The sequence below is a fragment of the Heterocephalus glaber genome, unplaced genomic scaffold (genome assembly GCF_053883595.1).
Source record: "Heterocephalus glaber isolate CG9 unplaced genomic scaffold, H.glaber_assembly_v1.0 deba00000347, whole genome shotgun sequence".
Classification (NCBI taxonomy): Eukaryota; Metazoa; Chordata; class Mammalia; order Rodentia; family Bathyergidae; genus Heterocephalus; species Heterocephalus glaber.
In genome coordinates this window covers 20,340,952-20,354,144 of record NW_028258143.1, presented here as the reverse complement: position 1 = coordinate 20,354,144, position 13,193 = coordinate 20,340,952, and the positions used below count along the sequence as shown (strand labels likewise).

The 13,193-nt window shown below is 46.7% G+C and overlaps 1 pseudogene; it reads left to right on the top strand.

Annotated features, from left to right (window-relative positions):
• Nucleotides 1-3,521: 3,521 nt before the first annotated feature.
• LOC101708467 (U5 small nuclear ribonucleoprotein 40 kDa protein pseudogene) lies at nt 3,522-4,597 on the top strand (annotated as a pseudogene).
• The last annotated feature ends 8,596 nt before the right edge of the window (nt 4,598-13,193 follow it).

Below are 13,193 nucleotides of genomic sequence, written 5' to 3'. Positions count from 1 at the left end.
ACCCTGAGCTGCAGTGAGGGGCTGGGCTTTTATATTACCACATCATCTGGGCAATGGACATTGTCTACCCTTGAAAGGGAGAAAAACTTTGGATATGCAGAAGCAGTTCTCAGAGAGGCCTCACAACTGAGTTCTATCCACCAACAAGCCTCTGGGAAGTAAGAAAGTCTTTCATTCATGTTGGGGTGTCGGGGTGGCACATTATAGCACCTACTGAAGGTGGGCTGTTATTTTTCTTGGTACCTTTCTGAATCTGTGAGCTGTTGTTGGAATATCACAAAAGGCAACCATCCTGAAGACAGGGGTTACTGGTGGAACAGCCCCTCAGGATGGGCCTTAGAAATCATTTCTAGCACCCAGAGAACATTTACCTAGTCCCTTCTGTTCTCCCTGGAGCACTCATCGCTCTCTTGACCAGGCAGGCATATGGGAGCAGGGGAGAAGAGGGGTGCCACATTCCCGAGGGTGGACATTCCTGCAGGAAGCTCCTCCTAGACCCTGCTGCTACACCACCCTTGCTACAATGTGCCCAGAGGAGAAAGTTCTGTATTACTTTCCTTGGTCAGGAGCCCCATGGTACCCAAGGGCTCACAAAGCACACAGGGCCTAGTGACAGTTTGGCTTAGGATACTCAAGTAGATGAGAGCTCTTAGCAGAGAAGGGAGCCACAGAATAGCCACTTTCTCCTGAGCATTCCTTCCTTCCCACATTTCTCAGTTGTTCATGTGAGAATCATTGTCTTAGTCCATTTTCTGTAGGTATGTAACAGAACACTAGAGACTGAGTAATTTACAAAGAAAAGATATTTTGACTCATGGTTCTGCAGCCCAGGAAGTCTAAGATTGGGTGGCTACATAAGCTTCTGACAGAAAGTAGAAGGGAAGTGGCTGTGTGTGGGAGAGAAAAATAACCCAGGGGCAGCCTCACCTTATAACCACCCATTCTCATGGCAGCAACTCCAGTCCCTCCAGGACTCATTCCCACAAAAAGAGTATTAATCCTCTTTACAACTGAATTGCCTCCTAAAGGCCTATCTGCCAGGAACAACAGCAATCAAATGCCAACATGAGTTTGGAAGGGAACAAACTGTATTCAAACCATAGTCATAACGGAAATATTTTTTCATGGGGCATCAGAAACCTACACACTAACTCAGCAGCCAGTGAGTGCAGCCAGTAAGACCTGGGCTGGGGGCAGAAAAGAGACAAACACGTGCCCTGTGGAGCAAGGGAAAGTCTAATTAATCACTTGGCAGTTTCCTTAACTGTGAGTCCCAAGCCCTGGGATGGGGCCCACAGGGAACACAGGAAGGATCAATGTACAAACTGCCATGGTCCCAGAGCACATGCCCACTGGCGGCCAGCACTGTTCTTGTATTTAACTCAAGCCTGTGTCTATATGTGAATGTGTGCAGGGGTAGCGTTTTCTCAGTCTGATACCCCACTGCAGAGACCTAGGATGCAGGTCCTTTAAAATTCAAACGCATTCATGAAGTTGAAACACAGAGGCTCTCTATTAAGGCAGAAGAAGTTGTCTTAAAAAATAACCCACAACACTGTACTCATGCTCATAAAATGATATGTTCACCAAAGGAGCCCTGCCATGGAGGAGTGAGGTGCTGCTGACTCCCTGGATGGGATGCCTTGTCACATGCAGCTGGGGACAAGAGTGAAACCCTCCAGTGATCCTGACTGCACAGTCGTGACTGAGCAGGAAAGGACTGGAGAAAGTGGTAGGGAGGGCCATGGATGCACGGGGAGTCGAGTGTGGAGGTGGGGAGAAGACACAAAAGGCAGACACAGCCAAGGACAAATGCTAAAGTGTGCTCTGGGTTGGCAGAGAACAGTGTCGGGCAAAGCACAGGACTGAATGAGTTTTGGAAGAAAAAAGCCAAGGACAAAAGAAAATTAATTCTTTTTTTTTTCATTTTGTTTGGAGCCAGGAAAATACAAATGTGGCCACTGTTGGGGACAGCTGAGGTTTCTGCCACAGGTGACCAAAGCTCCGGAGCCCCCCTGAAAGGCAAGTGCATGGCAGGTGTGTGATGAGCAGGGCCCATGTGCTCTTCCATCACATTCCTCAGGAGGGGGTTATATGAGGGGAGCGGACCCACCCAGCTGTGGGCGAAGCAGATGGCAGCTGAGGGGACTGACTGCTATGGCTGCTTTGGGGGTCACCAACACAATCACCAGTAACACCTTTCAGGGCCCAGGGCCACAGATTGTATTTCAAGAATGAAAAGTACCCGCTTGCCCGGCCTCAAGGTCCACTGTCTGGTTCTCTGCAGATTCAGCAAAGACAATCGGGGGAGGGAAAGGCTCCCACGAGCAAGTGCAGTCCTCAGGTTCAACACTGGAGAGCCAAGGGAGGCCCTGCTCCACACAGGGAGCCAAAGCCACCACCCTGAGTTACTTCCAGGGAAAATGCCAAACTGCCCTCCCTGTGCCACGGTCCATTCTATGTGCTTGAGGAAGAAAGTGTTCGGGCAGTGAGGACTCATGGAGAAGAATCAGGCTGCCTGAAGGGTCCTTGTTGAAGGGGTGAGCCTGGCTGATCAGGGTGCCTGGACTTCAGCCACACGTAGTGCAGCCTCTTGGGGTCCTCCAATGCAGGAGACAGAAGCATGTGGACAGCACAACACACACACACAATTACCTTGGTGTCTCTGAGCCTCAGTTTCCCCATTTGTAAAATAGAATGCCATATCTATCTCTACTTAAAAAATTTTACAGATACATATATATATAAATTATGTGTGTATATATACATATGTATATGAGTATGTATATGTTTGCATATGCATATGTATTTATAATATATAACATGTTTTATGTGTGTATATGAATACATGTGTATATAATATGTATGTATATTGCACACATAATGTCTATACACAAAATGTACACACACATTTAGACAATACATGCATGTGCACATACACACATACATACAAAGCTGAGCAGAGGTGTGAGAGGTCAGGAGCACTGGGCCTGTGATTGATGGGTGCTGGCTGTTTATCTAGGGTACCAGGACCTCTCCCTCTAGGATGCAGGAGCAGGAGCTTGTCTTTGAGGGCAGGTTTGGGGTGGCCCTTAGGGCACAAATGTAGGGGAACATTAAGGACTGTATGAAAGGAGAAAATTTAAGGTTGAAGTAAGTCTAAAAGGAAACCATAAATCCAGAGTAGATTGTTAAATGAGAATGGATTGTGGCGCTGTGGCCAGAGGGAAATTTAGGAGTTAGTGCAGCAATTATAGCCCTCCCAGAGTTATAGGGCACACCAGAGAGTTTTTAACCACTGCCTTGTAGCCGGAAGAGTAATTCACCAAGCTGAGCTGTACGTCTAAAGAGAAGCACTTCTCCAGCATCTTTTTCTTCCAAATTAAAAAGCAATTTGCATCCTTAAATCACAAGCTTTCCCTCTACCACTATGCAAATCTTATTCTATAAGCAGATAGATAGAGACAGCAGGAAAAAAATATCACTATTCCATGCATTTAAAACGTAAGAGGTTTACTGCCATGATAGAGCAGCAGAAGCACAAGAGCCTGGAGTTGCCACTGGTTCCAGTCAAGCAGTAGTATCATGAGTTGCTCCTGGGAGCGGCAGGGTCAGGCCCTGGAGCAGAGCAGCAGCAGGTGACCCCAGGAGCTTTGTTGCAAGCGGGACCTCCAAGGTATTCCTCCCTTCAAGGCCCAATCATGCTCCTCTCAGGACATGAAGGAGGAGTGTACTGCTGCAAGTTTCACCCCAATGGCTCCACCTTGGCATCTGCAGGATTTGACCGATTGATATTGCTGTGGAATGTCTATGGTGACTGTAATAATTATGCCACACTGAAAGGACATAGTGGAGCAGTGATAGAGCTCCATTATAACACAGATGGCAGTATGCTCTTCTCTGCATCCACAGGCAAAACTGTGGCAGTATGGGATAGTGAAACAGGCGAAAAGGTAAAAGGCTGAAGGGACTTACTTCCTTTGTAAATTCCTGTTCCCTAGCCAGGAGGGGGCCCCAGATTGTCTGCACTGGCAGCGATGATAATACAGTTAAGCTTTGGGACATCTGGAAGAAAGCAGCCACCCAGACATTTCAAAACATGTACCAGGTATTAGCTGTGACCTTTAATGACACAAGTAATCAGATTATCTCTGGTGGAATAGACAATGATATCAAGGTCTGGGACCTATGCCAGAACAAGCTAACCTACACCATGAGAGGCCATGCAGATTCAGTGACTGGTCTGAGTTTAAGTTCTGAAGGTTCTTATCTCTTGTCCAATGCAATGGATAATACAGTGTGTGTCTAGGATGTCCAGCCATTTGCCCCTAAAGAGAGGTGTGTGAAGATATTTCAAGGAAATGTGCACAACTTTGAAAAGAATCTCCTGAGATGTTCTTGGTCACCTGATTGGAGCAAAATAGCAGCTGGCTCAGTAGACAGGTTTGTGTATGTGTGGGACACCACAAGCAGGAGAATACTATATAAGCTGCCTGGCCATGCTGGCTCCATCAATGAAGTAGCTTTCCATCCTGATGAGCCCATCATTCTCTAAGCATCTAGTGACAAGAGACTGTATATGGGGGAGATTCAGTGAGGATATGGGATGCAAGACTCTGAGCTGCTTGACCTTGAGGCATCAGGCTGCATAATTGGCATCCAACGGTGCCCAGGTTCTCCTCCCTTCTGATGACCGCTACTAGCAAGAAACACAAGCTGGTGGCCACGTTCCAGCAACCACTTGTACCCCACTCACCAGGATGATTGAGGCTCCCGGTGGCCTCTGATGCCACCTGCCAGACTTTAGGGACCTGTTTCTCCTTTGTTTTGTTTTTAATAAGATTTTTTCAAACGGACACGACATTGATTGTCTCACGGTTTCCTGTTTTCTAATCCTGGCTGAAAACAGGAAATATCAACTGAAGTTTGTTTTGTTTTTAATTTAGTAACTGGCTTGTAGGATATTTTCATTCTATGTTCTTGAGTCATTTTGTATTAAAAACCCAATAGATGCCTTTTTACAAGATAAAAAAGTAAATAAAATGTAAGAGATGTACTCCTTTCTGTTTTGAACAGGGAGAGCACACCTTCCAGTCCACACAGCCTCCGGAGCTCACACTGGATCTGCCCCACATGCCCCAGGTCCATTACCCACTGACCATCTGCTGAACACAAGACAAAGGCACATGGCCTTCGGAGTTGCTAGCTCAAGGCTGGAGGCAAAGAGCTTGGCGGCAAGTCTCTGGGGATTCAGCTGGATCCCAAACTAGGTGATATTAAAATGAAATGCAAGAAATTAGTAGCTACTGAGCATCTATTATGCACCAGGGGCTTTGAAGTAGCAGTTCTTACAAAAGGAAGCCGTGTAAATACCACTGTCTCCATTTTACCAATGAGGATGCTGAGCATCAGTGAGAAGAGAATTCTAGGTTTAAGAGCCAGAAGCCCAACTCAAAGCTATCTTAGTTACTTTCTTCATTGCTGGGACAAAATACCTGACACCTGCAATTTAAAGGAGAGGTTTATTTTGCCTCAAGTTTTATTTCACAGTGGGCTGGCTCCAAGGCAGGATGGCATGACACAAAAACACGGCAGAGAGGTGCTCATAGCACAGCAGATAGGAAGCAGAGAGTGAAGGAAGGAGCCAGAGAAGTAGATAACGCTTCCCAGGCCATGCCCCCTGTGACCTGTCTCTTCCAAAGAGATCCCACTTCCTAACAGCAAGTTAGCTCTAAAGCCCCATATCCAATCACCTTCTGAAAGCCCTACCTATGAGTGCATGAGGCTCTTGGGGGGACATCTAGATATGAACCATAACAGTAGCTTAAGCAATAAAGGAGTAGTAGGAGGAGGATACTTGAGAAATTCACAGAAAGCCAGCAAGACTGTACGAACCTTGAAGACATGGACCCCAGAACGGGGGACACACCTTGCTGTATATCCACCTGTAATTTGTCAGCTTTTCCATTGCTGGGACAAAATACCTGCCAACCACAATTCAAAGAGAAGAGGTTTATTTTGGCTCACAATTTCAGAGGCTCCACTCAATTTTGGCTGGCTCCAAGTCTGGAATATCATGGCAGAAGGGCATGGTGGAGCAAAACTGCTCACCTCATGGTGACCAGGAAGAAGAATAGGGAAAGAGCACCAGGGAGGAACAAGGAAAAGATATAGTCCTCAAAGCCATGTTCCTACGACCCACTCAAACACCCAGAAGTGTACTTTACTAATCCCCTAGGTGGCTCCCAAGCTAACTAAGCTGACAGTCAAGCCCATCACACTACCCCTTTTGACTATCATACCCCGTGCACACTCTCACCCTCCACCTGCAGCTTTGGCTTTATCTGCTTGGGTTTGGTTCATACAGCTGGGTTCTATGCCCATCTTCTGGCCTCCTTACAGTACCGAGCAAGCTGGGGTGCAATTGGGATAGAGAAGATGAGTTTTCCTAGGGAGTGAGGGAATGGGGAAGAGATGAGGGAAGGTGGGAGCTTATCAGAAGAGGTGAGAGGACAGCTAGGTTCACAAGACCACCACGGTCGCTACTTGTCTGAAAGGACTTGGCTATGAAGCAGTAGCACTCAAGTTTGAACCTAGAGCCGTCTGTGGGGTAAACTGTCCCCCTCGTAGAGCAAGGAGGCAGAGGTGTCCCCACAGACCCCTGAGATATGGGCGGGGCTAACGCGGTACTTTTTAACATGTGCTCCGATGATCAGCATGGAATCCCTGGGGACACATGTTGAAATGCAGATGCCCAGACCAACCTCAGGCTCACGGAGGCAGCCTCTCTGGGATGAACCACAGGAATCAGGTAGCAGGTGACAGTGCACATGGGGTGTGACAGTCAGAAGAGGTAGTGTGACAATCCTACAGGGCAGAGACAGACCTCAACAGTCCGGGCATATGGAGGCTGGGACACATGTTACCCTCATCTTTCTTTTCGCTTGTGTGGAGTAGAGCCCTGTGGCTTTCAAGCCAGACATCTTAAGGAGACCATAGGCCTCGAAAAATAGTGTGTTAGTTACTTTTCTGTCACTATTATGAAATGCTAGCACTAATTAACTTATAAAGATAAAAGGTTTGTTTTCGTTCACAGTTTTGGAGATGCCAGTCCATAATCAGGCAGATGCACTGGTCTGGGCCTCTGGTGGGGGAACCAGATGTCGATGGCAGGAAGCATGTGGTAGAAGAAACTGCTCACCTCGTGGACATGAAGCAAGAGAGGAAGAAGAAGAGACTGGAGTCCCACTCTTCCATCTGAGGGTACATTCCTGGGGACCTGAAGTCTTCCTACAGGGCCCTTGCCTCCTAAAGTTTCTGCCACCTCCCACTAGTTCCACCCTGGAGATCAAGCCTTCCACATGGGCTTTTGGGGACACTCATCAAAACCATAACAAACACCCACTGATTGATTTAGTTCATCTCACACATACTGACCATTCACTACCTGCCAGGCACTGAGTTAGGTGTCACAGGTGTGATATGACCCTCAACTTCAAAGAGCTTACAGAGGGTCAGAATTATTGTGCTGATCTTTAAATCTTCCCAGAGAGCCCAGTCACACATTATTCACAAAGCAAACTCTCAGTCACTGAGAACCAATGAGTGAATGAACGAATGGAGTGTGTAGGAACACCAAGTTTTCATTTACTGATTGTGCAAAACAAGCATACTATAAAGAATTCAATAAAGAGCCTAGAAAATTAGGGAAAAGACCGGCTCATTCTATGACATTGTCTAGGTGATTTGTCTGCTGGTTGTGGTGATTGCCTTGGGTGTGTGCCACCCCTCCAGGGCACCCTCCATCCCTGACTCCTCTCTCTGGCCTAATGACTCCTTCCATCCTGATTGGGGTGGCCCAGAGGGGCACATTTTCCTGAGCAGGGCCCTTAGGCTGCACTGGCAGAGGAATTGCAGGGAGCACAGGTGGGAACAGGGACTCAGAGTGTGGGACCAACAGTAAAGAAAATAGGAGGGCATCAAGCACCTCATCTTTTTGCAGCTCTTGGGCTGTGTTTGCTATAGCTGAAGGGGAGGGCCTGCCAGCCGCACTGGAGTGCAATAGGACTAAGGGGCAGGGAAATGTGACAGTGGCCATACCAGGCTGGGGGGCAAATCCTGCTTTGACCAATCTATTCAGCACTGTGACTTCAGGCAATTTACTTTACTTTTCTTATTTTCCCATTCTCCAGGTGAAGGAAGTAGGCCCAACCTCATAGAAGGTGATAGGAAGAAGGAACGACATAATGCTAACACCATGCTTAGCGTGGTGCCAGGAACATGGTGGGTATTGGGTGAATTATATACATTACTGCATATGTGCTTTTATAGCTTGAACAAGTGAAAAGAACAGAACAGTCCTTAGCGGGTATGGGACCCCAGGAAAACACTTGATTAAAACTGTGTTATCAAATCCGTGTGGGACATGATGTATTAATGAAGACTTAGAATAGCTTTCATGTTTATTTATTACTTGACCAGACACTGTGTCTCCCTGTTTGGGTCCATGCCCATCTCTCTGTGCTCCTTACTGACTTGTACATTTCTGGTTTATTTCAAGTAAGAGATGGCAATGCCAAGTCAATTCACAATGTCATGGCTTTCCAGAACCTGTTTGCATTGAAACCACTTCAACCTTTGTGCCTCATAGTCCCCTCATGCTATTTGCCTGATATCAGTAACCAAACTGCTCACAAAGCAGCCTCACACATTGTGCCACACATGGGTCCTGACTTCAATGACTCTCTCCTAGTTGTTACTGTGCTTTACTACTGATGGGCACATGCTCTAGACTTCCCCAGAGAATGCAGGGAAATGTGAATAATAATCCCTTTTCCTCTTGAAATGAATTTATCATTTGGAATTCCGTAGTGTAATAGCACAGTGCATCTTCCACCCATGTCTTCTCCTGAACTTGGCAGACCGTAATTCCTGTAGCCCTAGGATCGGATGGCTCTCAGTATGGCTGTCTTCCTGCCATCCCCACTCAGCCACAAGCATGGAGGACAGACAAGCGATGTGGGGAGTGAGAAGGCCGGTGCATTTCCACGGAGTGCCCCTGGACAGCATATCTTAGGGGTATAGGGGAGATGTAACTCCAACCTGTTAGATGTCAGATACGTTGTGTTCCCCAAAACCGAAGAATGAATTCTAAGGAGCAACAGGGGTTAAGAGTAGGAAAGAGATACAGCTCCTGAGAGACTGGAGGGGACCTGAAAAATGGGTTGCTGCAGACCCCACTTTACAGAGGAAGTTTTTTTTTTGGTACTGGGGCTCGAACTTGGGTCCTTGTGCTTGTGGGGCAGGTGGCAGAACCACTGAGCTAAATCCCCTGCCCAACAGAGGAACTTTTATAGAGCAAGATCACAAAGTGGGTGCAAAATCATGAGGTGGGAGGGCTAGGGGAAAGGATAGAAGGGAAGGGGATTAATATGAGAAAATGGAAAAATAGGAACAAAATCTTTGTAAATAGGGAGGACTGGAAGGGTTGAAGGGAGGGCTGGGCAAGGGTGAAAAATAAGAACCAAGAGAGACTATGTAAAGGTGCAAATTTCCAATGATGAATGTCATTATATTGTATGCCTAAAATGTACCAATGATTAGAATGAATAATCGATAATGTCAAATAGGAAGAAAAGGTCCAAAGGGGTAGGGGTAATGGGAGGGGCAGGGGAAAGGAAAGAAGGGAAAGGAAAAAATGCTGAGAAATGGACAAAATGGAAATAAAGTCTTTGTAAATAGGGAAGGGTGGAGGGCTTGAAGGGAGGGCTAGGAATGGGGAAAAAATAAGAAACAAGATGCATTATGTAAAGGTTCAATTCCCAATGAGAAATGTAATTGTGTTGTATACCTACAATGTACTAATGAAAGAATTTAATACAAAAAAAAAAACCAGAAAACAAAATCATGAGGTGGGTACAACCTGGGACAAAACTATGATCAACCAATGAGATTACAGGTATAGCTGCTTAGATAATATTGATGCAGTGGGGAAGCAGGTCACATAGCAAGTATACATGGAAAGAACAAAGACCTTTTTAGGAAGAGACAAACCAGGGGGTTCTGACCACCTACCAGGGTGACACAATCCCCAACTCATTGCTCATCCCTCAGGGAGACATGCTGGCTCAGTCACCCCATCTCCATCTTGAGGCCTGGCCCTCAACAGATGCAACTCCAGCCACAGTTGTAGTGTTTTCATCTTCTGCACTGACTCCCTTGAGGGCCCAGCCCTGTCTGACTGCCTAGAATAGTTCTACCTAACTTAGCTGGCTATAATACTAGGACAGGAAGAGAACTTACCAGTAGGAAAGGTCCAGGGCATAGACAACTCTCCCAGCACCGGAGGGCCTCAGGTGCCAGAGGGAACCTTACGAAGTTTCGGGAAGGGTGCTCCGGAAGTGGGACCTAGGCAGGACCTGCTCAGGGCCTCGGCTGCCCTGCCTGGACAGAACTCCCAGCCCCCACTGTTCCAGGTACTCAAGGAGGTCTTAGAATTTCAAGGAAATCCACCCAAGGTGGGACCCCTGAGACTTGGAGCCAGGGAAGGACCTCCCTGGCTAGACCTAAGGGAGTTACTTTCTAAGAGAATGTTGATGAGATTTTAAATGTTTTCTTCATGAAAAACTGAATTGCTTAAGAATTTCCCCATCCTGCCTGGCATTTGGCCTCACTGCTGCGGCCAGGGTGGGCTGGGCTACAGTTGAGCACATGGACTTGGAGTGGGTGGTGGCAGCCAGCTCATCAGGGAAGTCAGGGCTTCAGAAGACAACTCAAGTCTGGTGTTTGTCCCAGGCCTCACTTTTCTGTGCCAGGGCAGGAGTTTCCAACCTGGTAGTATACGGGAATGAACTGAAGATGTTTAAAACCCATGCCAGACAAGTCAAATCTGGAGACTACCAGGCTCAGGGAATAGATTAAAAGAAAGAATAAGAATAGCAAGGGAGGACGAGGGATTTAGCTCAGTAGTTCCACCACCTGTGCCACAAGCTCAAGGTCCCGAGTTTGATCCCCGGTACCAAAAAACAAAACAAAATAAACAACAACAAAAAAAAGAATAGCGAGGGAGTTAGCAGACCCAAGTCTAAATCCTAATTCCTCCACTTTGTTACTGTGTGGCCTTGAACAAATTAACTGACCTCTCTGAGACTCAGTTTCCTCCTCTGTAAACCACACATGGGTGCCTCACAGGACTACCCTGAGGGCAGAGATGGAAGTCATAGACTTGGAGGTCAGGTAGCTGTGCTTTGCTCTTTACTAGCTGCGTGACCTTGAAAAATTGACCTAACTTTTCAGAACTTCGATTTCTCCAGTGTTTAAATGAGCAGAACAGTACTATCTCCCAGGGCTGCGAAGCTAGAGTAGTAGTAAGAATTTTAAATACCTAACACGGGAAGTAAACAGATCTGAAAAATAAAGTTTGTTTGCCTGAGGAGGAGTGGCTGATCCCGATCCCCATCCAGCTTTTCGGTGTCTCCACTGTCACTTTCTCGCACCCCTGCCCTGGCACCACAGCCTCATCCATCCTCTCTCCCCTAACTGCTCCAGTCATATTAATCTTCCTTGTTCTTTCTGATCTCTGAGGCTTTGCTCCTGTCAGGTGTGTCTGAATGATCCTCCCTCTCTTTTCCGCCAAACTAGGATGAGCACCACATTCACGCCTTTGTCAAATTAAAATTTCTTTCAAGGCAGAAAAATACCATCAAGGAAGCAAAGGACAAACCAAGGGAATGTATTTACATATTCATCATTATGCAATAGGAAGAGCTCTTACAGATTAATGAAAAAGACCAGTAATTCATTTTTTTAAAAAACAGGAAATGAGCACATACAGGCAGTTTACAAAGAGGGAAGTGCAAATGGCCAATAAGCATATGAAAAGAAGCCCAGATTGGCTCCTCATTAAAAACTACATGTCCAGACAATAAGGTGCCATTTTTCACAGCGATGTTGGCTAAACAGTGATGACAACATACAGAGCGGGCAAGCGGAGCGGGAAGGGGAGGAAGACAGTTGTGTTCTGTTACCCGGAATTTGAGTTGGGTTAGCCTCTCTGGAGGATGCTTGGAAATATTTGCCAATGTTGTCAATGCGTATCCCCCCTTGGGAGCTATGCCACGGTTGTAACACAAATGCAGTGCTGTCATTCAACAGGTTTGTGGTAAATGCCCACTGTGTGGCATGCACTGTCCTTGACATAGTAGGAGATACCCCAATACCGCTACACCCATATCAGCTTTCTGGTACCACGAAATTGCCACAAACCACAAACCCAGAGACATAAAATGGCACGAATGTATTATTTTACAGTTTTGGGGCTAATGTTCTGAAGTGAAGCTGTCAGTAGGCTGAGCCCTTTCTGAGGCTGTCAGGAGTCAACCACCTCCAGAGACTGCTTCATCCCTTCATCTGTGGCTCCTCATGCTTTCTCTGCCCCCTCCTGCTTTCCCCTTTGTAAGATCCTGTGATTACATCAGACCCCTCAGATGATCCAGGATCATCTTCTCACCTTGAGATCTCTAATCAGGTCACATCTCTAAAGTCCCCTTTGCCACATGAGGCAGCATATTGATGTCTGGGGACTGGGATGCAGGTGTCTTTGGGGTCCATCGTTCTGCCTACCACACCACCCTGTGGAGTTAACATTTTCTGATATGTATACACAGAGATGTTCATGGCAACATTGTTTATAACAGCAAGAATCTGAACAGTCTAACTGCTCTTTAGTAGGGCTAGTTAATTGGTATGATGCCCCCATCAGCGGAGTACCTGGCCTCCAAGGACCCGAATGAGGTGGAGTGCTGTGTAGTCATAGGCATCCAGCTCCCAGATACTCTGTTGGAGTGGGAAAGCATGCACAGCCGGGTGAATCCAAAGATGAAATTGTGTGAAAGATAAAAACATGTGCTTTTCTATGTACACAATACATTTGGGATAATACACAAGAAACTTAACCAAGACTGGGGTCACAAACTAGGGGTTTGAGACTGACTTTTCTTTATACATTCTGTCCTATTGTTATCATTTTCACCACATGTGAGAATCATGTTCTCAATATAGAAATGTGGCCATCACATCTTAGTGGTAACCCCAGCATGGCCCAAAGACTTTGTCTCCATTCTCTCCCTACAGATCCCCCACACAGGGCACCCAAGGCCAGAGCAGGTTGCTGTGCCCAGGCTGAAGCAGCAATT